We start from the raw sequence: 15,315 nt of genomic DNA on the forward strand, positions 1-15,315 counted from the left end.
GGAAATGAGAGACAAGAACTAGGTAGTCATTAACTGTAGAGGGGAATGTGAATACAGGATGGAAGCCCCGTAGAAAGGACAAGGAGGAGGGGCGAGAGAGGTGTGGGGAAAGAGTGAGACATAAAATTCATATTAAAGAGAAAATTGATTTTTTAATTGTATTATCAAGATTCACATTTGCTGAGCAGTTTGAATCCTACGCTCAGCATAGTAAGGCAGAATAATATCCCCGTTTCAAATTTCCTCCCCTCAGGTCTCAGCCAAAGATCCATTGGAAAGGTGCTCCCCTCTATGGCATTTTCTTGCCAGTCAAGAAGGAAACCTCACCCTGGAAGACATGCCAACGTTTTTCCGTGTTGTGATTGCTATATACATTACAGTACTAATAACAGAGATAAGAGGATAAGCAAAGAAAGTCTACCATGAACTAAGGATTCTTTATGTCATTTTAATAAAAACGCATTTCCTTCCTGGAAAAGGAGTTGTTGTCCAGATCCCAGCATTTAAAGAGGGGCAAACAGGCATCTTGATCTCTGTTTGGATGTATATTAGACCGCCCACCCAACGGAGATGCAGCCTGAGGAAGAGTTAGCTCCCACCAACCTTTTGTAATCTACAACTGTCTTCTCTTTCAGTCCCAGCGGCTGTGGAACCCAAGTTTATGATACCTATAAGTCATGTCACTTAAAGGAAGCAGACAGGCCATTTGGGCTGAGTGGGAATATGAGAGGAAAGGGGGAAGGTACTTCCTTCTCAAGCAGTATTTAGAGAATGCTATTTGAGTCTCCCATTCCGTTGTTTATTTAAAAAGGATTTCATTCTAAGTCTTAGAGACCTGAGCTATACCAGGTGCTCAAGGGAGGCCACAGAGCCCAGTGATTAAGAGTTCTGGGTCAGATACCCTGGGTTGAAAGCCCAGCTGTGACATTTAACTGTGTGACCTTCAAGAAGGTTACCAAACTTTTTCAGACCTGTGTTTACTCAGCTGTAAATGGGAATAATGATAGCACCCACCTAATAAGGATTAAATGATCTATAAATGTTCCATGTGCACTTGAAAAGAATGCTGTTGGGTGGAATGTTCTATAAATGTTAATTAGGTCAAGTTGTTTAATAATGTTCCAATCTTCTATATCCTTACTGATTTCTGCCTATTTGTTCTATCAGTTTTTGAGAGTGGTATTGAAATATCTGACGATAATTGTGGATTTGTGTATTTCTTCTTGCAGTTCTATGAGTTTTAGCTTCATGTATTTGAAGCTCTGTGGTTAGTTACATAAGCACATAGGATTATTATGTCCTTTTGACATAATGGACATGAATTGACGCCTTTATGATTATGAAGTTGCCTTCATTGTCCCTGGTAGTATTATTTGTTCCAAAATATACTTTGTCTGATATTAACACTGCAACTTTCTTTTGATTAGTGTTGAATGGTGTATCATTTTCTATCCTTTCACCTTTAACTTATTTTTTCTTTATATTTAAAGTGTATTTTAGGTAGTCACCCTAAAATTGGGTCTTGCTTTTTCATCCAGGCTAATAATCTCTGCCTTTTCATTTGTGCTCTTAGATGTTTTACACTCAATGTGATTACGGATATGGTTGAGTTTAAATCTGCCACCATGCTATGTGTTTTCTATTTCTTCCATCTATTCTTTGTTCCTTTTTTTTTTGCCTTCTTTTTGAATATTTTATGATTCCATTTTATTTCCATTGCTAGCTTATTAGCTAAAACTCTTCTAGTGGTTGCTTTACAGTTTATAGTATACATCTTTAATTTACCAGCCTTTCTTCATGTAGTGTTATACCACTTCATGTATAAGAACCTTAGATTAGTATACTTTCATTTCTCCCCTCCTGACTTTTTTACTATTTTTGTCATCCATTTTTATTGCATATTACTATATTTTAAATCCCACATTATATTGATTTTTTGCATAAGGAGTCAGTTATCTTTTAATGAATCTAAATAAGAAAAATTTAGCATATTTACCCAGGTAGTTACCATTTTTTGTGCTGTTCATTTCTTTGTGTAGATCCAGATTCCCATCTGATATCACTTTCCTTCTCACTAAGAGACTTTCTTTAATAATTTCAGTAACACAGTTCGAATAGAGACAAATTCTTTCACTTTTGTATGTCTGGAAAAGTTTTTATTTCACTTTTGTTTTTCAAAGAGTTTTTTCTTTTTTTTTTTTGGCTGAGTAAAGAATTCTAGGTAGACAGGTTTTTTGTTTTTCTTTCAGTACTTTCATTTGTCTTCTTGCTTGTATTGTTTCCAATAAAAAGATAATCTCTATCATCTTTGTACTTACTTGTTCTATATAAACCATGTATGTTTTTAAGAGTTTTTTTATTGTTACTGTTTTTGAGCAGTTGGATTATGATGTGCATTGATGTGACTGCCCTCATATTTCTTGTACTTCTTCCATCTGTTTTCATCAAATTTGGACATTTGGGGCCATTATTTTTTCTGTCTTCAACCTCCTTTCCTTTAGGGACCCCAATTAACACATATATGAAGCTACGTAAAGTTCTTCCACAGTTCACTGATGCTCTCTTCATTTTAAAAAAATTATTTTTTTCTTTTGTCACTATGCTTCATTTTTTATAGTTTCCATAACTATTTCTTCAAGTTCGTTAACCTTGACTTCTCCCTATTCAATCTGCCAATTGCCTCATCCAATATATTTTTCATCTCAGGCATTGTAGTTTTCAACTCTTGACGTTTAATTTGGATCTTTTTTATGTCTTCCTTTTCTCCTTTTAAGTGTATAAATAGAACACAGTTATAACAACTTCAATGTGTGCATTTGATCATTTTAATATCTGTGTCAGTTCTGGATCAGTTTCAATTGGTCAGTACTCCTACTTGTTATGGATTGTATTTTCTTGCATCTTTTCAAGCCTCATAATCCTTGACTACCTATCAGACACTGTGAATTTTAACCTTGTTAGGATAACAAGGATATCTCTGTATTCCTATCAATATGCTAGGACTTTATTCTGGGACAGAATTAAGTTGCTTAGAAACAGTTTGATCCTCTTAGGGCTTTCTTTTAACAATTGTTAGGTGAAACCAAAGCAGTATTCAGTCTATGGCTAAGTATTTCCACTACTGAGAAAAGGCCTTTCTGTATACTCTGCCCAGTACTCTATGAATCATGGGGTTTTCTAGTCTGACTAGAGATGGTCTGGAGTGTGACCCCAGGGTACAGGTATGAGGGGTAGAGGTAATGAAGTAAGGAAGAAAGGATAGCCAATATAAGAGTACATTATCAAGTTGATTGCTTTTAGGTCTTTTGTAGCTTCACTACCATCAAGTGGGTGATAGCACTTAAGAATGTATTTAAAATCCACAGGGTGCCGTAGTTGGGAAAGAGAAAAGGAACATTTAATACCTAAAAGGCATTTTTACGTAGATATGTATATATGTAGAAATAGACATATATCTTCCATAATCTCAAATCCATCTCTTGTCTTAAGTCTCATATATTGATGAATGTATGACTTGGGACACAGGAGGGGTCTCTCATTCCTTTTCAATAAAATTTGGTCTTATATTAAAATGCAGCTCTCTGGGACAAAATAGTCCCTGGACGGAAATCTTACTTACACTTTAGAATAAATGAACCCCTGAAAGTAGACTTTGACAAGCAGTCAGCTGAGAATACCAAGAATATAAATCAAGAGAACATGATTGAGTTAGGAAAAGGGCCCAGACCAGGATGAGAATAGGAGGGGTTGGGATAAAAGAGTAGGAGAGGTTGGGATAAAAAACAACAACAGTGAAGCTTAAGTGAAAGTATTGCCCAGGAATAACAATATATGAAGTGGTGAATGACAAGTATCCAATAAACTGACCTAATCCAAGTAATTCTTGGGTATTATCCAATATTACCCCTTATTTGACAGAGCAATTAAATCCATAAAAATGTCATAGTGAATAACCTGAACCCTCTATTGTCTCTTAACCCCAAACTGTACTCAGTTATTTACTTGTTTATTCCTCAAGAAATTTCTGGAATAACTGTTATTTAGCCAGGGATTATACTATGTACTAGAGAGAGAAAACTCAGTCCCTACCCTCAAGGCACTTACAGTTTTGTAGGGCTGAGCAAACAGATTAAGAATGTTCTGAAAGACTAAACCTAGCATTCTAAGGAAGCAAATAGGGCAGGCACCACTCTCAGGAAAGGCAAATCAGGTAAGGTGTTCCAGAAAGTATGGCATCTTAAGTAAGTGTAGAATATGTAGAAACTTACCAGGCCTCAGTTGGGGTTGGGGGTGAAGAGACATAACCCATTTATAGAACTGCAGGTAAGGTTCAAGTGTGGAGAAAGTACAAAAGGGAGCCAAGCATAGATCATTAGCAGCCTTGATACCAGTTGTAAAGGTTTGGATTATATCCTAAAGATACCAAAGGACTTTAAGCTGAAGAGTAAAAAGATTTATACTTTACAAAACCACTTGATGTGTGAGAGATGGAATAAGGGAAATAAATTGCAAAAAAGAAGAAAAATAGGAGTAGGTTGCAATAAAAATATTGACATTCTTTATCTAAGGAAACTGAGACTTGGAGAGTTAAGCAATTTGCCTAAATTCTATGATAGCAAGCAGTAGAGCCAAGACTTCAACCCAAGCAATCTCACTCCAGAGCCTCTGCTGTTCACTGTTTGCAAAGCTCCCTTCTGGCTGTAAGTACAAGGAGGTGAACTAAAATAATAGTAATGGATAATGCAAGGAGTGACATGAATTCAAGATCAACATGATTTGGTAATTTTCAGTCACTTTTTATGAAAAGAGCTGCATAGGTAACTCCAAAGAAGCACAAACCAAAAATACCCTTTAAAGGCCATGAGGACAGAGACAGGGAGAAAAGAGAAAAGTAAAAGACCTTTTCAGTTTATCAGGAACTGATATCTATCCTTGATCTTAGAAGTCCTAGGAGGAAGGGAATGAAAGCAGAGAATGGAGTTGCCTCTTGTAAAGTTTACATACACAATGTTAGATTTTGCAGCAACACGTAGCAGATTATGGAACATTTCTAGTTTCATGATAACAATCACCAAATTATTCTCAAAAGTCTCCTTACATAGATTCTCATCATTAATGTTATATTGGATGGTGGGGATGGGGGAATGAGGCAAAGGGAAAGGTAACATTGTTTTTTAATTAGTCCAGCACATTTCCAATAATGTCACTGCTAAAATCCTCTCTCCAATTCAGTTTTCTCCCTTGAAATTCTTCTACCTGCTCTGGAGAAGACTGTGCTTACTGTTAAATATTTTAAGTGATCATTTAATTGGAAGCATTCATCACACAGGGCCTGATAAAGCCTAGTTTAGAAAAACTTTGAATTAATAAGGGTTGTGAAGATGATTGCTGTAAAGCAGTGTGCAAAAACACCGCTTTGTAGTAAACTGCCTCCTGCAAATCACTAAATGGCTTGAAGTTATTCTCAATGATCCTTCCCAAAATGTCTTCTTCTCTACATAATGAGGCCCACAGTTATTTTATGTTTACTTTAGTACATTTCTACAGGGCAAGTAACTTGCTATTACCATTGAATTTAAAGTACAGTACTTTTGCACCAACCATAATGGTTATACTTGGCAATTCTATGACACTTAAAAAAAAGAAAGATTATTTGTTCTTCTCTTTTCTCCTTTAAGAAGGCAATAAAAGGACAGAAAGCCATCATGTTATAACTGGAAAACTAATCACATAGAATATTCTCTTATACTAATCAAGTTTAAGTCTGGAATTAGTTTATATAAAACAGATGTTTACATTCTTATTCTCCTTTGGTACTAAAGAGAAAAAAAAGCACAGAATAACTCTCATGGCATACTTTGGGGAATGTAATACTCAGCTTCTACTTTTTTTTTAATGAAGCCAGGAAGCCTTTGGTCAGCGAGGGGAACAAGCAGAAGAGGGAAAAGCACCAAGGGCCTAGTCTTTTGCTCCTTATATAGGCAACATTCCCATCATAAAACAGGAAGTATGCTGCCTCAGAAGAGAAAACTGGCTCACAACAAATCCAAGAGGACGTAGAAAACGTGAGTCTGGTAGCTTGTCCAAAAGGAGCCACTCTTTAGGCTCAGCTGGGGCCCTAGTTTTCTAGGACTTGTGATTCTGGTTTGTTTATCAGTTGTGGTCCTCTCTACAAGGACCTCAGCTCTCCATCCCCGTGTACGTACCCCCAAATAAAGATCAAGACCTTCAGGCTGTCCTCATAATACTTGGGGAAAGTCTTGTAAACCCTAACTGAATGCTTAATGAGGAATAAAGACTCCAACCAAAAATATCTCTGCTTCATTTTCTGAAAAAAAAGACAGAAGAAATTAAAATTTATTCTCAATGACCCTTCTTGAGATGTCCTCTCAAACCTCCCCGCTCCTCTCACAGGCAGCTGCTACCTCCATAAAGTCAGGGCCCAAGTAACTCTCATACCCAGTCTCTTCTGCTGCTTTACCCCAATCCAAAAGCTGGAAAAAATTTTAAAGATCGTTTTTCTACTCTAGGACCTTATACAGAGAGAAAACTGAGGCCCAGAGGATGACTTGTCTAAGATCTCACACACACAAAAATTTGAGACAGTGCAGAAGTATATTTTGAGCTTGTGATGATCACTCTTGCACCTTATCAGATGTAATAGCTAATATTTACTGAGTACCCATGTCCCAGGCACTATTTTAAGTGGAATATATATATATATATATATATATATATTTTTTTTTTTTTTGATACAGAGTCTCACTCTGTTGCCCAGGCTGGAGGGCAGTGGCATGATCTCAGCTCACTGCAACCTCCACCTCCCAGGTTCAAGTGATTCTCCTGCTTCAGCCTCCCAAGTAGCTGGGACTACAGGCATATGCCACCATGCCCAGCTGATTTTTGTATTTTTAGTAGAGATGGGGTTTCACCATGTTAGCCAGGCCAGTCTCAAATGCCTGACCTCAAGTAATCCACCCACCTAGGCCTCCCAAAGTGCTGGAATTATAGGCTTGAGCCACCATACCCAGCCTTAAGTGCTTTATATACATGAATGCACTGTCACCTTTAATTCTCATTCCAAAACTGTAAGATAGTTAATAGAATGATCCCCATTTCATAGAAGAGGAAATTAAAGATGAAATTAACACAAAGAGGTTAATTCATCTGTTCTCACAGCTCATTCTTCTCCCCTTCACTTTTATTCTCCTTCTTTTGCCTTTAGTCTATGTTTTCCCTATGACTTTACAGTAAAATTGAAAACTTTTAAACTTTGAAATATACAATTACTTTATAGTATATTGCAAAGTTTCATCATTAATATGATACATACATTATAATTATATTGATCTTTTCAGAAAAAAAAGACAGTTTTGGTTTTTTTTTTTGCTTTGTGAATAATCCATGAAGCATTATTTGTTCTTGAATGAGCTTTTCCTGCTCATGAGTATTTCTCTGAGCTTTCTCGCTTATTCACAAATTCAAAGTAATTTCATATTTTTCCTCCAATGCCATGAACTCCTTGAAAATAAGGGTTGTGTTTTATTCATTTTTATAAACACGTAGTATTTTATTCATTTTTATACAGTAGGAATTCAATAATGTTTCTTTGATGAGTTGCTGAATTCATTATGATTAATAATGATAACCATAATAACTGCCATCTGAGTACTTTAAGCATATTTTGTATGTGTGTGTATATATATACACATGTATATGTATATATATACACATATATATGTGTGTATATATGTACACATATATATGTGTGTATATATATGTATATACACACATATATATGTGTATATACATATACACATATATATGTATATACACACACACATATATATGTGTGTATATATATACACACACACACACACACACACACACACACACATACATACATACATGTTTTCAGAGGCAGGGTCTTGCTATATTTCCCAGGCTGGTCTCAAACTCCTTGGCTCAAGCAACCCTTCCACTTCAGCCCCAACTCCCCTTACCTCCCATAGCTAGGCATGCATCACCATGCACAACAACTTTAAGCATATTCTTAGCACATGAGTGAATTCATGAACACATTTAATATTCACAACGACCTTGTTTGTAAGATAAGTATTCCTACAACCATCTCAAAGATGAGCAAACTAAACTCAGAATGACAAGCAATTCATCCAAGATCACTTCCATGGCATGCAGTACAGCCAGCTAGGAGTAAAACTCAGGTCTTGCAGGACTCTTTCTAATACACTCCATTGCCACCATGCAAAATAATTTTTTTATTAGCCTAAACATGATATTCCTAGTAAAATAAATGTTCTGTAGAGAAAGCTAATCATTCTAAGTCCAAAATCATGTTTTAAATCATTTTGTTTAGGTGAAACATCATTACTTACTTCCAGATAGGTAATGAAAGAAGTGAGGACAATTTAGCAGAATGTAGTTTAAAAAATATAATAAAAGCTTTTTTAAAAAAATAGTATGAAATTGTGAATATCTAGTCACCCATCTGTTTATGAAAAGGAAACATCCATTAGTGCCTATGACCAGATTCCATTAAACACAAGGTGCTTGAAAAAGGGGCAGATCAATATTCTAACATGGATTTACTTGATGTTGAAGAATATGAAAAGATATTAGAGTATGGGTTGGGTAGTAGATATAATCTATTCTTTTTTTCTCCTTTTTCAGATCTCCTTCTTATATCTTCAAAATAGAGATTTTCCTAGGCAAAGGCTTTAATTATAAATGGTAAAATCCCAGAATTCAGAGGGGAAAAAGAATTTTGAAAATCAGAAAAACACCTACTATTCTAGACAACTAGGAATCTGTCCTAATTTTAAGGAAGAGTCACTAATTTCTTCTCTTATCTTACATTCTAGCATTCAGTAACTCTCTATATCAGAATATTTTCCCTTATATTTCTTGTAATGCACTTTAAGCCTCTTTCTTCTTGTTCTGTTTGCAGAAAACCTAGAGCTGGTCACAATCTTTCACATAGTTTTTTTCCATACCAATTAATGAAAGAAGAAAAGTATTGGCTTCAATAATAATAAACTGTGTCCAGGCCTTCTGCCTTTACTTAAAAAATAACTTGGTCCACTTAAATCATACTAATCAAAAGGCAGTAAATAATTCCAGGTTGCTCTGGAGAAATAGTAGAATACATCATAAACACCAGTCTTCTTTCTTTCTTTCCTTTTTATTTTCAGCCTACAATGAGTTAAAAACACATTTTTTTTTTTTAAGTAGCAAGTCCCCAGAAAGCTACAGTGATCCTTTGGTGATGGAGTAGAATTGGCCACATCAGCATGAACTCATGTTTGACTTAATGCAGAATAACATGAGTACATATTAATAAATACTTAAAGATATATGTATATATATTAGAATGCACATATATATTCTTGCTCTGTCAGCTGAGGTGGCCTAAAAGTAATGACATCTCAATAACAATGAGCACAATTAGTGCCCAAATATTGATTTTTTTTCTTTTTACCAGCTTGACTTCAAAATACATCAAATATTGATTTCTAATGCCAATTTCCCATAAAACAAACCAGGATTACTTGGAGAAATGGTAGATTCTGAGGCTGGGAAAAGGAATATATAAGAGGAGCATCTTATTGTGGCCAGAAATGAAGGAAATGCAAAAAATAAAAATGTAAAGCACACACACACACAATGGTGGGATATGTTAAAGAGATGCAGGTGCCAGTTAAAAGAATGCCCAATGAACAAAGCTGTAACAATTTAAGCAACAAAATAAATAAAATAATATTAAATTAAAACTCAAAATATAAAATATCCTGAGTCCATAAGGATATAAGTTGAATAAATAAATAAATATAGACAAATCTCCCAAGCAGAAGAATTCAAAATAGTATATATGATACTCCCTCCTCAATGAGATGGAGGATGAATACCCATCCCTTACATGTGGGCTGCACATAATGTCTTGCTCCCAAAGAATACGGTAAAGAAAGGTAGAAAATAACTTTACAGAGGAGAAACCTGTCAAACACCACCTCCACCAGAAGATCAAGTTTAACAACAGTGATAAGTCATGTCAATAGCATGTACTCTTGATATGATGTGATGAGAATAGCATCTGTGGCCTTCCTTTCAGGAATTCCCCCAAGATTTCTTGTCATAATCTAGAGAAGCCTAATGTGTAATGTATCCTGGATAGAATATTGGAACAGAAAAGGTATAGCTGAGGAAATATGAATAAAGTGTGGAGTTTAGTTGATAATAATGTTTAATATTGGTTCATTAGTTATGACAAATGTACCATACCAATATAAGATGTTAGCCATACTGGAAACTGGGTGTAGCATATATGGTAGCACTCTGTTTTATCTTCATAACTTTTCTGTTAACCTGAAACTATTCTAAAGTTCAAGTTTATACAAATTAAATAAATAAGTTGTAAAAAGTAGCCACCAAATCATTTTTAAAGAGGCATGAATATGATCATATCAAGAAATACAAATTATTTTTATTAGTTATTTGTCATCTATACAATGAAATGAATTAAATAATGCATCAAAATTTATGTCAACCTAAATAACAGAGAGAGGCTTTCTAAAAGAAAATAACATTTATTCGCGAATAGGGCATTGCCATGGGAATAGTCATGTCATAATAAATAAGTGTGTATTCAGGGAGGTAAAGGAAGACAAAAGTTTTTAAAGGAAAAATGAAGAGAATTACATAATTTTTGAGGTAATTATTCTTGGCTGCAAGGATCAATAAATAACTAGGGTAGCACCAGTCCAAGACTGAACAGGCAGTTGCTGGGCAGATGTCCTCAAGGAAGAATTTTTTATGTGTGTAAGGTTATTATGGCCTTTTGCAAGGTTGAACTTTTTGCAGTCTTTTGTGATAGTTTTTTTAATCTGGCATTTATGCATGAGAACCCTCCCTTCATGGGCTTCTCTGGCTCTATTTGTCAGGGTTTTTAAAAACACAAGTGACTCCATTTTGATTCTGACAACTTTCACATTCATAAATGTGTTTTACCCTCGGAATAAAGTCTTACACTTAGAAGACAAAACATCTGAAAGAAATTCCGTCAGTCCTATTGGAAATCAAACTAAAGGCACTACATAGCATAAATAAGCATTGGAAATGTGCCCTAAAACAATAATGCTGTTGTTGCTTATGGCCACATGGCAAATTATTGCCACTAAGTCAAAGCTTCAAAAGTATAGCATTAACTTACTGAAACATTGGGAGTAGAAGAGATTCATATTTTTTTCAAAAAACTTATCTATTAGTATAATAAATTGCAACTGCTTTAATCAGAAGAGCTTGCTAATGAGGCTGAAGTCATTAAAATGTGGATCATTTAGTTTGATTACATTTGATGACAAACTCCAGCTCAATACTAGCTTGTTGCCTAGCAGCTGTTAGTCAATGTGGAACAAGAGTGTGCCTACATCAGCATAAACCCAAACATTCCCACCCAAAATTGCCTAAGCAGAACGCCTTACTGATCGTAGATCAGGTTGTTATTTTCTTATGGAACTTGACCTTATTAACCCAGGCAAGGAATCTTGAGCAGAGCAAAGAAAGTGCTACTCTAAATGACTCTGATGGGAAAACTTTGCCGAGATTTGATGGGCAAATTTCAGAAAAATCCTTCCACTCACACTGCAGCTAATCCTATATCTCCCAGTACAGGATTTGCAGTACTATATTTAAGGCATCTCCGCAAATGTCTTTTGCTGTGACTTTTAGTCTGGCCAAAAACCTAAACATCAAGAGTACACAGAAGAAGGTTTCTTCCCACTAGGCCTGTAGTTTTTGCCTTAAGGTGGAGTTTCTAAAAACAAATATATAATTAACTATTGGAAACATAAGACTCATTCTGTCATCCCCAAAGGCCATTCCCTCATGTTAAATATTTATCTATATGGTGAAACAGAGTATAGATTTAGAAATGCATTTAACAGATGTTGAAACAAAAATTTGGCATAATGCCAATTAATTCAAACTACCAACATTGTTGCTATCATCCTATGTATGTGAAATAATAATAATAACTGCATACCAAAATTGAGAAAATAAGATACATAGATACTGAGCAGACACATACTGACTCACAATTTATATTGTATCTCTCCTTTTAATTCAGCCTTAAAAAATCAGTTTGAGTCTTTCTGACTTTAGTTATGTCAAGTGGCTTGCTTAATTCAATCAGCACTTGATAAATAATATTTTAATTTTCCTAATCTTACTTTTCATAAATCCAGTCTAGCCAAATATCCTTACCAATATTAAGTAAGATTTGGAACTCTCCTATGGAAAGTTCAGCAAGAGCTTTCATCTTTTACTAATCCAAGCTATGGTGATTAAATTCATTGATTTAAGGTTACTCTAAAATCGCTGGAAAGACCAAAAATCACTTTCCAAAGTGCTATCTGAAACATTCAAAGAAGCCATGCACAGAAATGATTGTATTCTAAATGAGAGGGGAGTGTAAGAAGTTTTCATCCTACCCTTGGCCTCCACCCCAACCCCATACACACATATCTATTTGATCAGCATTTATTTACTCATAAGTTATTCAATGAATAGTCACTGAAAACTTTCTGTGTGCTAGAGAATAGGGAAATACCATAAAGAGATGGTAACCCTCCAGCTGAATTATAATCAGCAAAGGTCTAGAGTTTTCATAGCAATGAAAATAAATAAGATTAATTTTTATCAGAGATGTTGGAATTCTAATACTCAACGTCATGCTTTATCTTTGCTTCTACTATGTTCCTGCTCGTATCTGCCAGAAACAAAAATACTTTATAGCCTAAGATTTCTACCAAATAGCTCTTTTATACTTAATGGTTTAAAATCAGTAGAGGTATTAGGAGAGTGTGAAAACTAATATTGCCCTCTGCTGGCAGATTCCTCAAGTAAAAAGCGTTGTGTTTGTTTTGCTATTTGCAGCTTATTCCTCATTCTTTTGTGGTACATTTTGACATTAAGAGATTAGAATTTGCTTCTTGTAAGTAACATTTGGAATTTCTTCTGAAACAAAGTCCAAAATGTCTGGGAAATGGAGATAAATATCTCATTAGCACCAACCAAAATAAATACTTTAAAAAATGTAGCTCTACCCACATGATGTAAAGGCATTGTCTCATAGCACAGCAGTTTAAAATTCAGGGATATCTTAATATCATTTAATTGAATCTGCATCTAATTCTCCAAGACTCTTCAGGCTCCTACAAACTAGATAGCTCTGAAATTTAAATAGTCCTTGTCAGAGCATATAATAGACAATTATGCCTCTCTCTCTCTCTCTTTTTTTAAACATTGAGGTATATTAATTCACTCCAGTTAAAATCTCAGATGTGGCATGAAATTTGGGGACATGACTATCCCAGGATATTTGATAAACTCTCAGTTTAAGAGGCTTTATGAATAAAGTTCCTTGCTAATTAAAAATATTTGAATCATGTTTGTGAATTGCTTCTATCATTATTTAATGAGTTTCTCTTTGCTAGTAAATATAGATGGATAGAAGAAGCTTTGATCTTGAGCTCCTTGACAGTGAGTGCTCTCTTATTCTTTGTATACCTAATACTTAGCAGTGCCCTGTATATAATACATATTTAAGGAAGGCTTATTGAGTGGATAAATGAAGTGGTCTATTCTAGTCACCATGCTTAATTAGATTAAGCCCATTTCCCAATAAAATGCTTAGGGTAGAATGCAGTATGGTACGGTAAGAAGAGCATATGCTTTTGAGTGGGACAGATAGATTTAAATTCTAGCTTTGATACTCAGCTGTGTGAAAGGAAAGCCACCTAATCTCTCTGAACTGTAGCTTTCTTCTTGTGTTGTTGTACAAATTATATAAGATAAAATATGTAAAGTATTTGAGAATGTGCCTGGCACATAATGAGTACTGAAACATTTAATTATCTTCCCTTTCCTTTCAGGTACATTCCTAATTTCTTTCTTTTCAATCGGTACTACAGAACAAAATTGGCTCAGATCCATTTTGAGAAGAAAGAGAATTTGTTGTAGTTACACTATTTGTTCAAATTTTCAAACCTGTTTTTCCCCCACCAGAATAAGAATATGTACGTCCAAGCTCCTATATTTCACCTGCTTTAGAGCTTCTATTGACTTCAGAAAAGTTTACCAACACTAGGAAAAGACGTAGGGGAATTTATTTTATTCACCGTCATTTTCCAATTAAGTGGAAAATTACAACACTTTCCATGAGATTAATGATTCACAGATTTCAAAACACTGATCTATATTCTCTCACTGCAAGCTCACATTAGCCCCTACTTTCCTTAAAGCTAAGGAAACTGAGGGAGGAAAAAAAGGGAGCTGCCAAATGTAGAGAATAAAACCAGACACCGTGAGTTCTGACTTGTCCAGGGATCATTCCTGACCCCACCCTAGGATGCACTGCATCCCGTGTTCTCCTTGGGAACTGTCATTACATGCTCACTAGTGCTCCCTGCCCTCCACTTTGGATGTTGCATCTTGGAAGCAAGCCCTCTCCTGTTGCCAACGGGATTGTGGTCTACCAGTTAAAGGAGACAACCAAGTCATGAGTAGTGGAGTTCATTTTTTTGTTTTCTCAGTGACTCACAATAAGACGTGTGGTGAGTTGTTCAGAATTAACTACTTTTCCAAGGTTTTACAAAGACTAAATGCCCATGGTGGTATTTTTAACAATTCTGGTAAAGTTCTCAGTTTATTTTCAATATTAAGGATGCTACAGCAAGTGTGATTGGAATGGAAAAATTGAAGCTCTTGTCTATAGGGGTACAGACTGATAGTCTCCATTAGAAACAACTGGGCCTGTAAGTTTTTTTCTGTGATGCATTTATTGACATTCTTGTTGTGTTGCCAGTGCTAGCTGGTGGCCAGCTGTTCCTACCATATTTTAATTAAAGAAGCTCCCACACCATCAAGAAATGGTCTGTGCAAAGATGTGCAATACCTATCTGCTGCTTTTCCTGTCTAGACCTTAACTACATGTGTAGACCTTAACAATACAATTCATTCTTACCCTTGCCATCCCACATCCCCTACAAAAGTCTTATTAATTTGGGATCCCTGTACCTTTAAGGGAAATTTATCCCCCTGAAACTGTATGTAAAATTATAGAGGTATATTCTTATGAAGAGAAGGCTCATACTTTCAACAGATTTTCACATGAATTCACTCAGAAAGGGGGTAAAGAAAATTGACTGTAGACAGGTACCCACTTAGATCAATTTTCAGTGGATATAAATGAATAATTGTTTCTTATCTTAAAAACCTCAACAATGGAAGACTTCTAGA

General features: G+C 35.3%; 1 protein-coding gene across 1 annotated transcript in view; it reads right to left on the reverse strand.

Moving 5' to 3' along the window:
* HMCN1 (hemicentin 1) overlaps positions 1 to 15,315 on the reverse strand; it is a 514,108-nt gene that overhangs the window by 458,563 nt on the left and 40,230 nt on the right. The window lies entirely within an intron of this gene.

The sequence above is a fragment of the Pan troglodytes genome, chromosome 1 (genome assembly GCF_028858775.2).
Source record: "Pan troglodytes isolate AG18354 chromosome 1, NHGRI_mPanTro3-v2.0_pri, whole genome shotgun sequence".
Classification (NCBI taxonomy): Eukaryota; Metazoa; Chordata; class Mammalia; order Primates; family Hominidae; genus Pan; species Pan troglodytes.